Raw genomic sequence first — 15,524 nt, forward strand, 5'->3', positions numbered from 1 at the left:
AGTCTATTACAACAACCTCTTAGATGGTTCCCTTGTTTTTTTTCCTCCTCCACTTTCACCTTTCTAACCTGTAATACACAGTTAAGACTGTGCAACCTTTTACAATGCAATAGCCTTTCCATGGCTGGCTTCTAAACAAAGAATGAAGGTCAAATATTTCAATAGGTCTGAAAGGCCCCAGGAAGTCTCACTTCTGCCTGTCATTTCTAGCTCTTCCCTTGTTGTTCTCCCTCTAACACACACACAGATTCTTCTGAGCTACATATGACTACTCACCTTTCCATTAGAACATCGAGTTATTCCACACCTCAGTTTTTGTTTTTTTTCCATTTTTTTTCCTTTCTTACGTATGCCCATCACTTCCATACCTTTTCTGCCTGACAAACACCTACTTACCTTTCAGCCCCCTTCTTATCTACCACTTTTCTCATTTCCTCTTGACAAGGAAGTAAGCCCTCTTCTAGGTTCCTATAGCACTCTGTGTGTACATATCACAGCCCCGTTACACTTTATTATAAATGTTATTTGCAAGCCTCTGTCCTCCAACAGAGGGAGGAGACCATGTACAGTTCATTTTAATATTTCTAGTAATGAGCACAGATTCTTGCACAAGGAAACACTAAATAAAATATCCGAAGTAAATGAGTGCAAGAAAGAATCAAGACTGTTCTTCAGCCATCAGCCTGAGGTTATCCATTTACTTGCCATACTCTTAATAATGTGTCTAGGTCAAGGCTCTGAATAAGGGCAATCTGGACATGCTTTCCCTCAGATTCTTTGCTTGTTTCTTTTTTTTTTTTTTAAAGATTTTATTTATTTATTTATTTTTCCCCCCAAAGCCCCAGCAGATTGTCGTATGTCATAGATGCACATCCCTCTAGTTGCTGTATGTGGGATGCGGCCTCAGCATGGCCGGAGAGGCGGTGCGTCGGTGTGCGCCCGGGATCCGAACCCCGGGCCGCCAGCAGCGGAGCGTGCGCACTTAACCGATAAGCCATAGGGCCTGCCCCCTTTGTTTGTTTCTTGATTTCGTCAGCCTTGCCTCATCAGCATCCTGAGCATGGCCTCCCTGATGGGCTTGGATTTAACACTGTAGATGATGGGGTTGAGCACAGGGGGCACTACCAGGTACACATAGGCAACAAGAGTATGAACAATGGCCGGCAGGTGCCTCCCAAAATGGTGGATCATGGACACGCCAATGACTGGGATGTAGACAATCGTAACAGCTAAGGTATGAGAAACACAAGTGTTAAGGGCCTGGATACACTCCCTGGGAGAGGCCAGATGCATCACTGTACGAAGAATAAGGGTATAAGACAGGCCAATGAGCAAAGAGTCTATACCCACCGTGGACAGAACTACATACAGCCCATAAAGGATATTGACAGTAATGTCAGCACAGGCCCGTTTCATGACATCTGCATGGAAACAGAATGAGTGGGACAGGGAGATATTGCCAGGGCAAAAGTTCAGTCGCTTCAGTAAGAAGGGCACTGGGAAGAGGGACACAGAGGCTCAAGTCACAATGGCCAGCCCAATCCTGATGATGACATTATTTGTGAGGACAGCTGCATACCGCAGGGGATTGGAGATGGCCACAAAGCGGTCAAATGACATGGCCAGCAGCACTGAGGACTCCACCACAGAGAAAGAGTGGAGGAAGAACATCTGGACCAGGCAGGCATTGAAGCCGATGAGCCGATGGTCAAACCAGAGCAGAGCCAGGGTGGTGGGCAGTGTGGAAAAGGTGAGGCCCACATCGGTGAGGGCCAGCATGGACAGGAAGTAGTACATGGGCTGGTGTAGGCTGGGAGTCCTCCTCACAGCCAGGAGGATCAGGCAGCTTCCAGTGAGGGCCACAGTGTACATGGCGGAGAAGGGGATGGAGATCCAGCCATGAACGGCCTCCAGCTCTGGGATGCCAATCATCAGGAAAGCAGGTGGCTGGAAGAGGGAGAGGTTTCCATAGGACTGGGAAGGGAGCATCCTTGGAGGACAGATGAGGTCTCCAGAAAGATGTGACCTCTTCAATCTGGGCAGACTGAAAGACTCTGACAAGACAGCTGTCATTAGGAAGACATTTATTTATGCTGTATAGGCTTTATCATTAATTATTTCCCATTTTCCCGCCTCTTATTTTGTGTTATTAGCTCTTTTATCAATGCATATCAGCTAATATGCCCTCAAGACAAATACAAAATGTAGGGTATGGTTTAACTTCTCCATGATTGCCAGAAAATAAGTGACTAAAGTGGATTTAGAATTTAGTTGTTTCCAAATATAGATTCTGTACTGTTTATTCCCTACCATGCAGTGTCTTCATTAAATGAAGTGATGTTCGTTAATACTCTTCAACATGTAAAGCACCCTCTAAATGCTCATCATCATCATCCTCATCATCCTCATCATCTTAGTCTTTGTCCTTGTCCTTATTGTTAATCCATGGTCACTGCATTTTGCAGTATTCTAAGTGTTTTCACATAACTGTGTCAGGTTGTCTCACAATTACCTTGCTGATAGACAGAGAAGGGAGATATCTTGACTAAATTGAAAGGAGAGAAATTCTTAAATCCATCAAAGGAAGAAAACAATGTAGCTTTCCCCTAAACCCGTTATTAGAACTCAAGATCTTTTTGTGTTTGGAGGGTTTGGGTACAAATCCTATGACATTGTCTTTTAATCAGATCCCAGGAATGATAAAGTCCCAGGCTGAAAATGCAAATAAATACTATGAAAGTGTTGGTAAATGAAGAGACATCTAATTCTCACCAGGTCATTGAGAACACTTACATATTTTAGGTCCATCTGTGCCTCGTCCAGAGAACATCAGCCTCACTCATTGGATGCCCTCGTAATCCAGTCTACACATTGCTTTTCAGGAATCATCCCCTCACTCTATTCATTCAACATTCCCCACAACCTTTAGAATATCAGCTCAATATTTTGTTTGGCCCTTTAGCACACCCATCTTGAGGTCTTGATTACTCCTTCATTGTCCCTCCCTTTAAATCGCTCAGTACTGACATCTGTCCTAGCTGGGGGGTTAGAATTTTGAAAGACACCAAGTGAAAACATGAATCAAAGGCATAAATTTAGGTTCCTTTAGCGTTCAGTGGGATCTGTCCCAGTAATGTCATTGATTTTACTATCTGATGATGGGTAAATGAATTTACTAATTTATCAACTATTGAGTGTCTCTTATGTTTCAGATATTAGACTTCTCACTTTTTTGTTTGTAAATAATATCTCAGTCTCACAAAAATCACATAAAGTAAGCATTATTGTAGCTCTTTATCAAATAATACTAATAACAATAATAAGGATAATGTTAAAAGTGAGTTCCTCTGGGTCATGCTGAAAATGAGTCCAAATTCACATTCAGGTCTGTTTGGCTTGAACGCTTTCAGCAGCCTCACACTGCCTATACTGGCCTTGGGCTGTTTTGGAGACTGCAGATTTGTAAATTGTGGGGTTGGTGGGATCAGATCATCTGGAAGAGTTTGTTTTCTTGTGATGTTTCCTGGTGACATGATTTGGGACTTTGTAAATGAAGCCCCTTCCTATTTTTCCAAAAATCTTTTTACTCCTCATTGTGAGCCTTTGGATCTTTCTCATAAAGCCATTTGCTGGAGCCGGCCTGGTGGCATAGTGGCTGAGTTCCCACTTTTAACTTCCGTGGGTCGGGGTTTGCCGGTTCAGATTCTGGTCATGGACATATGCACTGCTCATCAAGCCATGCTGAGGTGGCGTCCCATATAGAAGAGCTATAACTCTACAACTATGACATACAACTATGGACTGGGGTTTTGGTGAGAAAAAAGAAAAAAAGAAGAGGAACATTGGCAACAGATGTTAGGGCAGGACTAATCTTCTTCAGAAAAAAAAACAGCCATTTGCCTTTTACTGTGCTGATTATCTCCTCCTTCCTGCTTTTATTTTTACTAATCCAAGTTGTGTTTCTTCAGAAACCTCACTTAATATCTGTTCTGATTTTGATGATTTCAAAATTTCTGTCCTCTGTTTTTTGTTTTTGTTTTTCAGGCACAATGAATAAACGAATAACTGAAGACTCTATAATTTTATAATCCAGTTCCCCTCCACCCCACCCTTAATACACCACCTCATAGGTGTGTATGTTCACAATTTATACTAGATAGTTTGTATATAGTAAAGACCAGTGGTGCCTTCAGTTAATATTTATTTTCATTCAATCTTATTTGGGTTTACTTAGGATAAATCCAGAAAATGCTCTTCGTCATTGGTATCTTAAATCAGAATAGAGGGTGAATTCTGGGCTCTCCTTTTAACGTGCTGGATTAATTTTACCAGGGATTAATGTCACAGTTCTCTTTCTTTCATCCTGCATTGATTAATCTATTATTGAGTAATTCATGAATCCTCCATCCCTTATCTTAGAACTTGCCTGTGTTCCTTGGTTTATATGTAGGTCCTTTGAATTCTGGGTATTTGTGTGATCTGTTGCTGTGGATCACGGTAAAAGGATTCAAATGCTAAATTAAGCTGAATATAATAAGGAGCTTAGAGCTCAAAAGGGTAAAATTATAGGATTCCATTTAAGACAGGTTGACAAAAATTAGGGGCAACTCTTACACAGTCAAGCCAGTTTCTCCCTTGTCTCTTGATAATGGCCTTTCTATCCCTTTTCATGTTTTGTGAATATTACAGTGTTAGGAGGGGCTTATCATTGAGAAAGGATTCTGTGTGGGGTAAGGACAGGTTTTTTTTTATTGCTTTACTAAAATGCCCAATTTATTAGTCAAGTTGGATTGTCCTGTTTTCTGTTTTCCAAGAAGTCAAAAAGCATTATATTAAATCATTTGAACCCGGGAATCAGACCGGGTTTGGTCTTTTATTATTATCTCCAGGACACTAAAGGGTCAAAGATATTACAAATCATAGTTCTCCCACGAGGAGTTAAATCATTTCCATTTTAGCACTCTGGAATTCTGTTAACTTGTGTGTGGGTGTATCTGGGAAAGTCAAGTTGCCTGGAAACAATAGGATGAAACTTCCATTCTTTCTTTACTTTACCAAAATCCAAGTATTTTTATTTTTCTTTCCCACAAGGAAGAAATGGTAATCATATGACCTGATAGAGGTGTTATCCATCACTATAGTGTAATCATTTTGCAATATATAAGCCACATGCTTTTCTAAAAACTCTTCTCACTCAGAAGAAAGTGAAGGACCATCTCATAGTGAGAGTTGAGACACCAAGCAAAGATTCAGATCACTCATGGGATGCTAAGTGGGATGGGGTTTTAAGAAACCCTTTATACTGTTGTCCTACTTAGAGAAACAAAACGGTGCTAATCTTCTTGGAGTCAGAGTCTGGGTTTCTGAATAATTATCTGAATTGAGAAATCTCTCGGCTTTAGTAAAGTAGCTTTCTTTACTTCCTCTCCCTTATCTAAGGGCATAGATCTGCCATCTATGGAAGTCCAGGCCTCCTTACTTCTCTTCCTCTTCTTCTCCTTCTGACACCTGCTCATCCCCCAGCAAATTGGCTCCTCCACCTGACAGTAGCTGACAGAAGAGGGATCTCAGACTCAGTAACCAGGCCCCGATATTTCCAATTAGTGTAGAAGAATTTGCATCTGGGTCCCAAGTTACTCACCCTACTTGTTGTCACAGCCTCTTTCTCTACCTCTCCACATCCTGAAGGAGCCCAGGAAAACTCTGAAGCTAAGATACTACCTTTATACCACTGGCTGGATGCCTTAGTGAATTTCTGCTCCCCAGGGATGTCCAGACCACAGGCAACAGGCCACAGAGGATATTCTTTGCTTAATTTTTCCTGGGCAATGGAGAATGTGTGGGATATGACCGTTGAGTTGGAGAGTTATAAGGGAAATGAAATATTTGAGCAACTGCATTGAGGAGGAGAAAGTTAGAATCATCATCCTCTTTAGGTTCATCCATTCTACCACATCTGCAGGAAATTTTATTGGGCACGTCAATCTTTTCTTTTACTGTGTTCTTCAGTGATATCCGATTTGCCATTTGCAGTCACACAGAATACTTTCTGGTCCCTCCAAGTGACAACCTTTCAGATATTCAGGTTTATGTGTGACTTTTCCCTCCATTCTCTCCTTGTTCCCCAGGGTTTTCAAACAGGTTAAGCCACCCCACCTCTTGTGTCTGTTCCTCATGTGACATTATGAAAGCCCCATTCTGTTCCACAGCAAATATGTATTGGGTAATCAGAGGAGGTAGATGAGGAAGAAAGGGCCTTAAGACATGGAGAGATGAACAGTGGCAGGCATATTACAGGGAGCTCTTCCATATCTCTGTTTTTATGTTCTTAGAAAGGCAGAGTGTCTTCCAAAGTAGGAAACTTTTCTTGCTATCTTGTTCTGTACCCAGGGCCTTCCTTTCTTTCTAAAAGAGTGAAATGAATTTAAAACATGAAGAGGCCCCAGGGCTGTAATGCAGAAGCATCTTTGTGTGTGTGTGTGTCTTTGTGTGTGTGTGTGAATACCTTTATTGAGGCATAATTGATATACAAAAAACTGCATTTAATGTATACAGTTTTATGAATTTGGATATATGCATACACTCATGATATCATCATCACAATCAAGATAATAGACATATTCATCTCCTCCAAAAACTTCCTTGTGGCAAATGGCAGGATCTTTTTTAAGTCTGAATGATATTCCACTGTGTGTGTATACCACATTTTCTTTATACGTTCATCTGTTGATAAATTTGTGGGTTATTGCAATATCTTGGCTATTGTGAAGAATGCTGCAATTAACACGGGAATGCTAGATAAGTAAGGAATGTCTCTCAACATAAGAAAGGACATATGTGACAAGCCCACAATGAACATCATCCTCAACAGTGAAGATCTGAAAGCTTTCCCTCTAATATCAGGAAGAAGGCATGTATGCCCATTCTGTCCACTTCTGTTAAACATAGTGCTGAAAGTTCTAGCCAGAGCAATTAGACAAGAAAAAGAAATAAAGGTATCTAACTTGGAAATGAAGAAGTAAAACTATCTCTGTTTGCAGATAACATGATCTTATGTGTAGAAAACCCCCCAAAATCCATTAAACAACTGTTAGAACTAATAAACAAATTCAGTAAAGTTGCAGGATAAAAAATCAATATACAAAAACCACTTGTGTTTATAAACACTAACAATGTACTACCCATAAATGAAATTAAGAAAATAATCCAACTTACAATAGCCTCAAAAAGATTTAAAAAGAATAAAACACTTAGGAATAAACTTAAACAAGGAGGTGAAAGACTTGTACACTGAAAACTACAAGTCATTGATGAAAGAAATTAAAGAAGACGCAAGTAAATGGAAAGACATTGCATTATCATGGATGGAATAGTTAATGTGGTCAAAATGTCCACGTTACCCAAAGTTATCTGCAAATTCGATTCAATTCCTATGATAATCTCAATGTCATATTTTCTAGAAATGGAAAAAAACAATCCTAAAATTCATATGTAACCACAAGAGACCTTAAATAGCCAAGGCAATCTTGAGATAGAAGAACAAATTTGGAGGCATCACGCTTCCTTATTTCAAAATATTTTACAAATCTTTAGTAGTTTAAAACAGCGTGGAACTAGCATAAAAACTGACATGTAGAATAGTGATCCCAGAAATAAACTCACACATACACAGTCAACTTATTTTTGAAGTGGGTCCCAAGAATATACAATGGACAAAGGACAATCTCTTTAACTAATGGTGTTGGGAAAACTGGATATCCCCATGCGAATAAATGAAATTGGACACTTATCTCACACTATACACAAAAATCAACTAAAATTGGATGAAAGAATTAACCATAAGACCTGAAACTATAAAACTCTTAGAAGAAAACATAGAGGAAAACCTCCATGACATTGGACTTGGCAATGCTTTATTGGACATAGCACCAAAAGCACAAGGAGCAAAAGCAAAATTAGACAAATGGACCTACATCGACCTGAAAAGTTAATGCACAGCAAGGGAAATAAGCAACAGAGTAAAAAGACAACTTACAAAATTGGAGAAAATATTTGCAAACCATATACCTGATGAGAGATTAATATTGAAAATACATAAGGAACATCTACAACTCAATAGCAAAAAAACAAATGACCTCATTAAAAAATGGGCAAAGGAACTGAATAGACATTGCTCCAAATAAGACACAAAAAGGCCAATAGGTATATTAAAAGGTACTCAATACTGCTAATTATTTTTGAAAAGCAAATTAAATCCACAATGAGATATTACCTAACAACCATTAGGGTGGCTATCATTAAAAAAAAAATAACAAGTGTTGATGAGGATGTGGAGAAATTAGAACCCTTGTACACTGTTTTTGGTAATGTAAACTGGCGCAGCTACTATGGAAAACAGTATGGAGCTCCCCCCAAAATTAAAAATAGAACTACTACATCATCCAGCAATCTCACTTCTAAATATATACCCAAAAGAATGGATATCAGAATCTCAAAGGTATATGTGCAGAAGCATCATAAGAGAACATTTGTTTCCAAACATTGGCCTTCAAATTATCACTCCCCAAGTTTTTGCCAGTGTGTGTCAGTGAATAAAGTGCCTGCCTGAGTGGTCTCTTTGGAATGACCTTGGAAGTGTCTCTATGCAAGGGACACTGAATTTTAAGAGGTGAGGCAGAAGAGAATGATGTGTACTAAAGTGTAGAGTCTCAAATATTATACACTCAGGCAGTAGTGGAAGACCAGAGGAAGGCCATTCTGGAACAAAGACATGTTCTTTTGGAGCAAGGGATTCCCATTTGATCCACAGCTGTGAAGAGCTGTATCTACCACTTCCATTGCTTGGAATATGGTATAAACTTAGTAACTAGTTGCTGAATAAACGAATGAATAAACTTCAGAGTATATTATGATTCATAAATAGGTTTATTCCAGTAATGTTCCTGAAGCCACCTCTGGGTCAATCCCTTTTCTGAGTAATGAAGGCATTCAATGTGAATCAGATTTCAGTGCTGCCTTCAAGGAGCTAGAATAGATCAGTACAAAGGACGATTTTAGTAGCAAGTGATACGTGCCCTAAGAGGGATGTATCCAAGCTGCAAGGGGAGTAGAAGAGAGAAAATTCCAGGAACAGGACACAGAGGACAGAACATTTCATCGGTTCCTGGAAGGACTAGAGTCTTCCAGTGAAGACGGAGAAAGCAGTAGGGGAGTACTATAGCAGTAAAGAAAGCTGGGAGATCCATTCCCCAGGGCTGTGCAATTATGGGTTCATCCCTCTGCTGCCTACATTTGGAGGTAAATGGCAGGAGGAATGCTAGACCCTGAGCCCAGAGATTTTTCATTTCTGACAAGACCCACAGACCCTATGATACATTCTTCCGCGTCTTAATTCATTCATTAAAACGTTATTTACTGAGCAGTGAGTTTTTATGTGCCAGGCCCACGTTGAGAACACAGAGAGAACTAAAACATAGTCCCTGATCTCCAGCCTCAAGGATTTCACGGTCTCATATGCAATCACTTATAATTACAATATAGCGTGTAAGTCCTACAATTGAAGGAAGCAAGGGTGCTGAGGGATCACTGTTGAAACCCTTGACTTGGCTTGGGGTTGGAGTGGGCAAAGTCTCAATTCAAGTCTTAATGATGGAAATCACATTCTAATCAAGAGGAAATACAATTATTTTGCTTCCTCCACATTCTACTTCTGCATTCAACACCCATGGATCAGCTTATCCAGGGTCAGTCTTAGGTCCTCTCCTAGCATTCAATAATCATCCGAGAGAGTGTCCTATCTCTCTTAATATATAGGATCCTGAGCGTGAAGGTTTCCCTCTCTATCTTTCTCTCTTTCTCTCCCTCTTCCTCTCTCCACACACACACACAGACACACACATGCACACACACACAGAGACTTTTCTGCAGACTCATGTGAAAGTAAACTGTAAACGTTATAGCCCTTCTTAATAGATAGTAGGTATACACCTCCTAAAAATGGATTCTCTTACATAACCATAAAACCATTTTCAAACCTAAGCAAATTATACTAACCTAATAATATCATCAATGTACTATAGATATTCAAATTTCACAGTAGTCCTAATAATTACTAGTTAATTCTAGTATTCAGTCATTATGTCTGATTAATCTCTTTTAATTTAGATTAATTTCTCTGACATAGTTTTTATAACTTTGCATTTTTTAAAGATTTCAGGCTAGTTTGTGTGTGTGTGATGCTTCCCATATTTAAGATTTTTCTGGTAGTTTCCTCTTAATGAGATTCACATTGAACATTTTTGGTAGGAATTTATACATGTGTTGTTGTGTTCTTATTGTTCATCTCAGAAGGTACATAAGGTCATATTATCCCATTATTGGTTAAGCTAAATTCAACCACATGTTTAAGGTAGTAACTGCCAGTCTTTTTATTGTTAAGGTACATTCATCTTTTTCTATTTAGTAAGTAAATTTTGCAGTGATACCTTGAGACTGCATGAATATTTTTTCCCATCTTTTATGAATTTTTTGATTATTTTTTAAATTACATTAAAAACTGCAAAAAGGTAATTTTCTGAATCTATTATAATACTTTAGCATTTATTACATGACATTCTTCTATTAAGAAGAGTTTTCTTTTTTTTTTTCCTTCTTCTATTCTCCCTCTTTGTTTTAAATATCACCATGGACTCATATTTTCAAAAAACTCAATTCATGATCATCAATTGCTGTCAAAATTATTTTTAATGTTCCAGTTGACCCACCTTTGGCCAATGGTAGACCCTTCAAATGAGTTTCTGTGTATTCTTTTTACACAGCCCTATTGTCTTTGTATTATTTATTGCTTCAGGCATAAGCTATTCCAGTATCAGCTTATGTTTTCCCTGAGTCATACCTGGAATTACTATTGTTCCAAGAATCCCGGGTTATTTGTAGTGGGGAATGGTATTTAGAAAGCAGGAGGTGGGTGCTAGCTCTGCTCACTGCTACTGGTGTCATTGCTCCTGGGCACTTTCAGAAGACAAAGAAAGGAAATGGAGAGATAATTTTTTTTATAATATATCTACTTTTTTCCACCAGTGATGACGCTGACTTTATTTTAGCTTCCATTCTCTTTTTCCTAGTCTGTTACGGCAACCTCTTAGATGGTTTCCTTGGTTCTTTTTCTCCTCCACTTTCACCTTCCTAATCTGTAATGCACAGTTAAGACTGTTCAACCTTTAACAATGCAATAGCCTTTCCATGGCTGGCTTTTAAACAAAAAAAATGAAGATCAAATGTTTCGATAGTTCTGAGCAGCCCCAAGAAACCTCACCACTGCCCATCATTTCTATCTCATCTCCTATCGTTCTCCCTCCAGCACACACAAAGATTATTCTGAGCCACATATGATTACTAACCTTTCCAGGAGCATAGCAAATTATTCCACAGCTCAGTTTTTAGTTTTTGTGTTTTTTACATTCTTTTCCCTTTTTCAAGGGGTTTTTTTACATCCCCTTGCCTATCTTTTCTACCTGACATACTCCTACTCACATTTCAGCCTCCTTCTTACCTGCTACCTTTCTCATTTCCTCTTGTCAAGGCAGTAAACCCTCTTCCAGGTTCCTATAGTACTTTGTGTGTACCTATTGCAGCCCCATTAAACTTTATTATAATTGTGTATTTACAGACCTCGGTCCTCCAACAGAGGGAGGACATCATGTATGGTTCATTATAATATTTCTAAATTTTAATATTAAAGTTTAATATCATTTTAATAAGCTCTAATACACAGATTCTTGCACAAGTAAACACTAAAAAAAATCTGATGTTAATGAATGAAGAATCAAGACTGTTCTTCACCCATCAGTCTGAGATTATCCATTTACTTGTCATACTCTTGATAATGCATCTAGGTCAAGGCTCTGAATAAGGGCTATCTGGACATAAAATTTGACCTACCATGTTTTCTCTCAGATTCTGTTAGCCTTACGTCATCAGCACCCTGAGCATGGCCTCCCTGATGGGCTTGGATTTCACACTGTAGATGATGGGGTTGAGAACAGGGGGCGCCACTAGGTACACATAGGCAACAAGAACATGAACAATGAGGGGTAGGTGCTTCCCAAAACAGTGGGTCATGGATACTCCAATGACTGGGGAGTAGAAAATCAGAACAGCTAAGATATGAGAAACACAAGTGTCGGGGGCCCAGACACGCTCCCTGGAGAGGCTAAACCCATCACCGTGCGAAGGATAAGGGCATGAAACAGGACAACAAGCAAGGAGTCTATACCTCCTGTGGACATAACTATGTACAGCCCATAGAAGGATATTGACAGTAATGTCAGCACAGGCCCGTTTCATGACATCTGCATGGAAACAGAATGAGTGGGACAGGGGGATCTTGCCAGGGCAAAGGTTCAGTCGCTTCAGCAAGAATGGCAGTGGGAAGAGAGACACAGTGGCTCGAACTACAATGGCCAGCCCAATCCTGATAATGACATTATTTGTGAGGACAGCTGCATAGCGCAGGGGATTGGAGATGGCCACAAAGCCGTCAAATGACATGGCCAGGAGCACTGAGGACTCTGCCACAGAGAAAGAGTGGAGGAAGAACATCTGGACCAGACAGGCATTGAAGCCGATGAGCTGATGGTCAAACCAAAGCAGATCCAGGGTGGTGGGCAGTATGGACAAGGTGAGGCCCACATCAGCGACGGCCAGCATGGACAGGAAGTAGTAATGGACTGGTGCAGGCTGGGAGTCCTCCTCACAGCCAGGAGGATCAGGCAGTTTCCAGTGAGGGCTGCAGTATACATGGCAGAGAAGGGGATGGAGATCCAGCCGTGAATGGCCTCCAGCCCTGGGATGCCATTCATCAGGAAGGCAGGTGGCTGGAAGAAAGAGATGTTGACATAGGACTGGGAAGGGAGCATCCTTGGAGGACAGATGAGTTCTCCAGCAAGATGTCACCTCTTTAAACTGAGCAGAAAACTAAGAAGACAAGACAAAATTATTGGAAAAAACACCGACTCTGATGTTAGGTGACTTGAGTTCACATGCGATAGCAAATATGAAATGTGAAGGAGATTTAAGAACATACTCTATCTAAAAGCAAATTGGAGAATAACTATTATTTAAGCTGATTGACTATGAAATATCATTTGGTAGGGTGGAACACTGATTTCTTTGCATATTGATGAAAGTAATGTTTTCTTTAAAAATATGTGAGATAATTCTATAGAGTCTAATCAGAAATCTCTATTTTAAGCCAGCAACAGTGGTCCTATGGAAATAAATTCCAAACATACTGTAGATGCCTGATGTGTTGACAGCATGGACTTATTATTTTTCTTTTCTTGGTTTCACCTTTAAATCCCCCCCAAAACAAACAAACAAGTAAATAAGCAAACAAAAAACACTCAAAAGGTAGTTCAATAAAAGAACATAAGGGAAACAGCCACCGGAATATCTTTTATCAGAGATTTTAAAACCCATCAAAAATAGGTCTGTGAGACAAAAGGAATTTTAGTATGAACGCTGGGGTCTACAGTTATGCCGTATTTAGCCAATGGAATCAGCTCACTCTGAACGTAAGGCTGACCTTTTTTTTTTCTTTTCTTTTGGAACGGGAGTGACATACATTGTGCCTCTAGAGCAGAGAATTGTGCATCTTTTGGTAGAAGGTTTTGAAAGAAAGCATAGTCAAGTAAAGCTGCTGACAGTGTCAGTTTTGTCACCCTCCACGCCTTCTCTTTCAGACACTATTTCTGAGCAAATATCAAGTTCTAATGGAAGTCACCTCATTCAAAGATGAGGAACGGAGAAGTTCCAACATAGAATTTGTGCAGACATAGTTCATAAAAATTAAAAGGCATAAAACAAGTTAAAGATATGTGAAAATACTCTTTGAGATAAGGAATTATTTAGGAAAGAGAAGAAAATTCTTTATAAAAATTTTCTAAATAAATAAATCAGGAACCAAATTAAAATTTTTGATATTAGAGTATAATAATGAGTTGATAATAAAAAAGAAAATGAAAATCAAAATGTAAACCAAAGAAAATAACATGAGGAAAATTATAAAAGCTATCATGAAATAGAAAATATTTTCATTACGAAAAGGTGTACTGCTTAAAATACTCAGAGATATAGAATAGAATTATGAATAATAAAACAAAATTAAATTAAAACAATGATAAAAGTGATTAGAGGTAACATAATAGATATGCCAAATAAACAGTGGAATTGGAAACATAGGCATTCTTGAATAGGAGTAAAGTAAAAATGACAAACAGAAAAATATTCAAATGTATCAAAAAATATTTTTCTGAAAGATGAAAGAAAAAAACCTAAACCTTTATATCAAATTGCTTATAATGTACCAGAAAATAAATACTGACAAATAAGCAAATCTAGATGTATCTAGCTACAGTTATTATATTGTAAGGAGAAATGAAAATTATATAAGCACTCTGATAGAAGCCACAAATCTCAAAATGGAAAAATGTCAGATAGCCCAGAAATCTCTTAAGACCACTAGACCACAAAAAAAGGATCAATGTATACAGAGACTTGTGGAAAAATTGATGTAATCTAGTATTCCTAATACATTTAGAATGTTGTTCAGGTGGAAAAGGAAAAAATACATCAAAGTCAATATTTTAATTATTATTTCAAATATGGACCATTATTATAGGATAAATCATTTGAGTAATTATTTTAATGCCCTTGGAACTAGAATTTTCAGATTAAGAATAAAGGATACATATCTAAAATCAAACAAGTTAATTAAAATGCTGTAATCATAAAGTTGAGATGGAAATATAAGAATATGCTCAAGAAATATTTCTCTTTTAACTAATATGTATTTCTCAGCTTTATTCACAGAAAGTGACAAACAAGAACAACTCAGTAGCAAGGAACACACCTAATGCTTAGACGTGGTCTCTAAACACCCTACTCCCCCAAAAGGAGTCAGATAGCCTTTGATAAATGGCTGATTTCAAGCCTTGGGCTGGAAATATACCAGATGAGCTTGGATATCTTTTAATACTAGAAAACAAGGAACCAACCAAAGAAAATTAGGATCATTTAAAAAAGACAAAGAAGTCAACTTAAGAGGCTCCCACTTGCCGACTATGGGTCAATTGATCATCAAAGAGAATAATTACTGCAGTAGACTGAAATACATTAAGTGTGTGTGTGTGTGTGTGTGTGTGTGTGTGTGAGGATGAGGTCACCAAGGCTAGGTAGTCAGTACTCTGAAAACTGCAAATAACCTGCCTTTTTTCTACAAATTGTTGTCTGGTGTAAAGAAAAAAAATTGATGAAAGAAAGTTTCTCTCTACAGAAGTGTTCCAGCTACTAAGAAATAATAGAACTAAAGTATTTCTTTTTTACAAATCCAATGAAATAATGGCAAAAAAATCTTCAAGTGCTGATAGCATCAGAAAAATGAGAGAAAATTAGATATTTTACCAAAATAACAAGCCTAACTCATATCTGACTACAAATTTATAGAGAATATAGGAGACAGCAGC

General features: G+C 38.5%; 2 pseudogenes; both read right to left on the reverse strand.

The window, feature by feature from the left end:
* Positions 1 to 1,032: 1,032 nt before the first annotated feature.
* On the reverse strand, positions 1,033 to 1,989 carry LOC131408708 (olfactory receptor 51I2-like; annotated as a pseudogene).
* Positions 1,990 to 11,824: 9,835 nt separating this feature from the next.
* Positions 11,825 to 12,917, reverse strand: LOC131408715 (olfactory receptor 51I2-like; annotated as a pseudogene).
* Positions 12,918 to 15,524: the final 2,607 nt, after the last annotated feature.

Source organism: Diceros bicornis, chromosome 7, assembly GCF_020826845.1.
Source record: "Diceros bicornis minor isolate mBicDic1 chromosome 7, mDicBic1.mat.cur, whole genome shotgun sequence".
Taxonomy (NCBI): domain Eukaryota; kingdom Metazoa; phylum Chordata; class Mammalia; order Perissodactyla; family Rhinocerotidae; genus Diceros; species Diceros bicornis.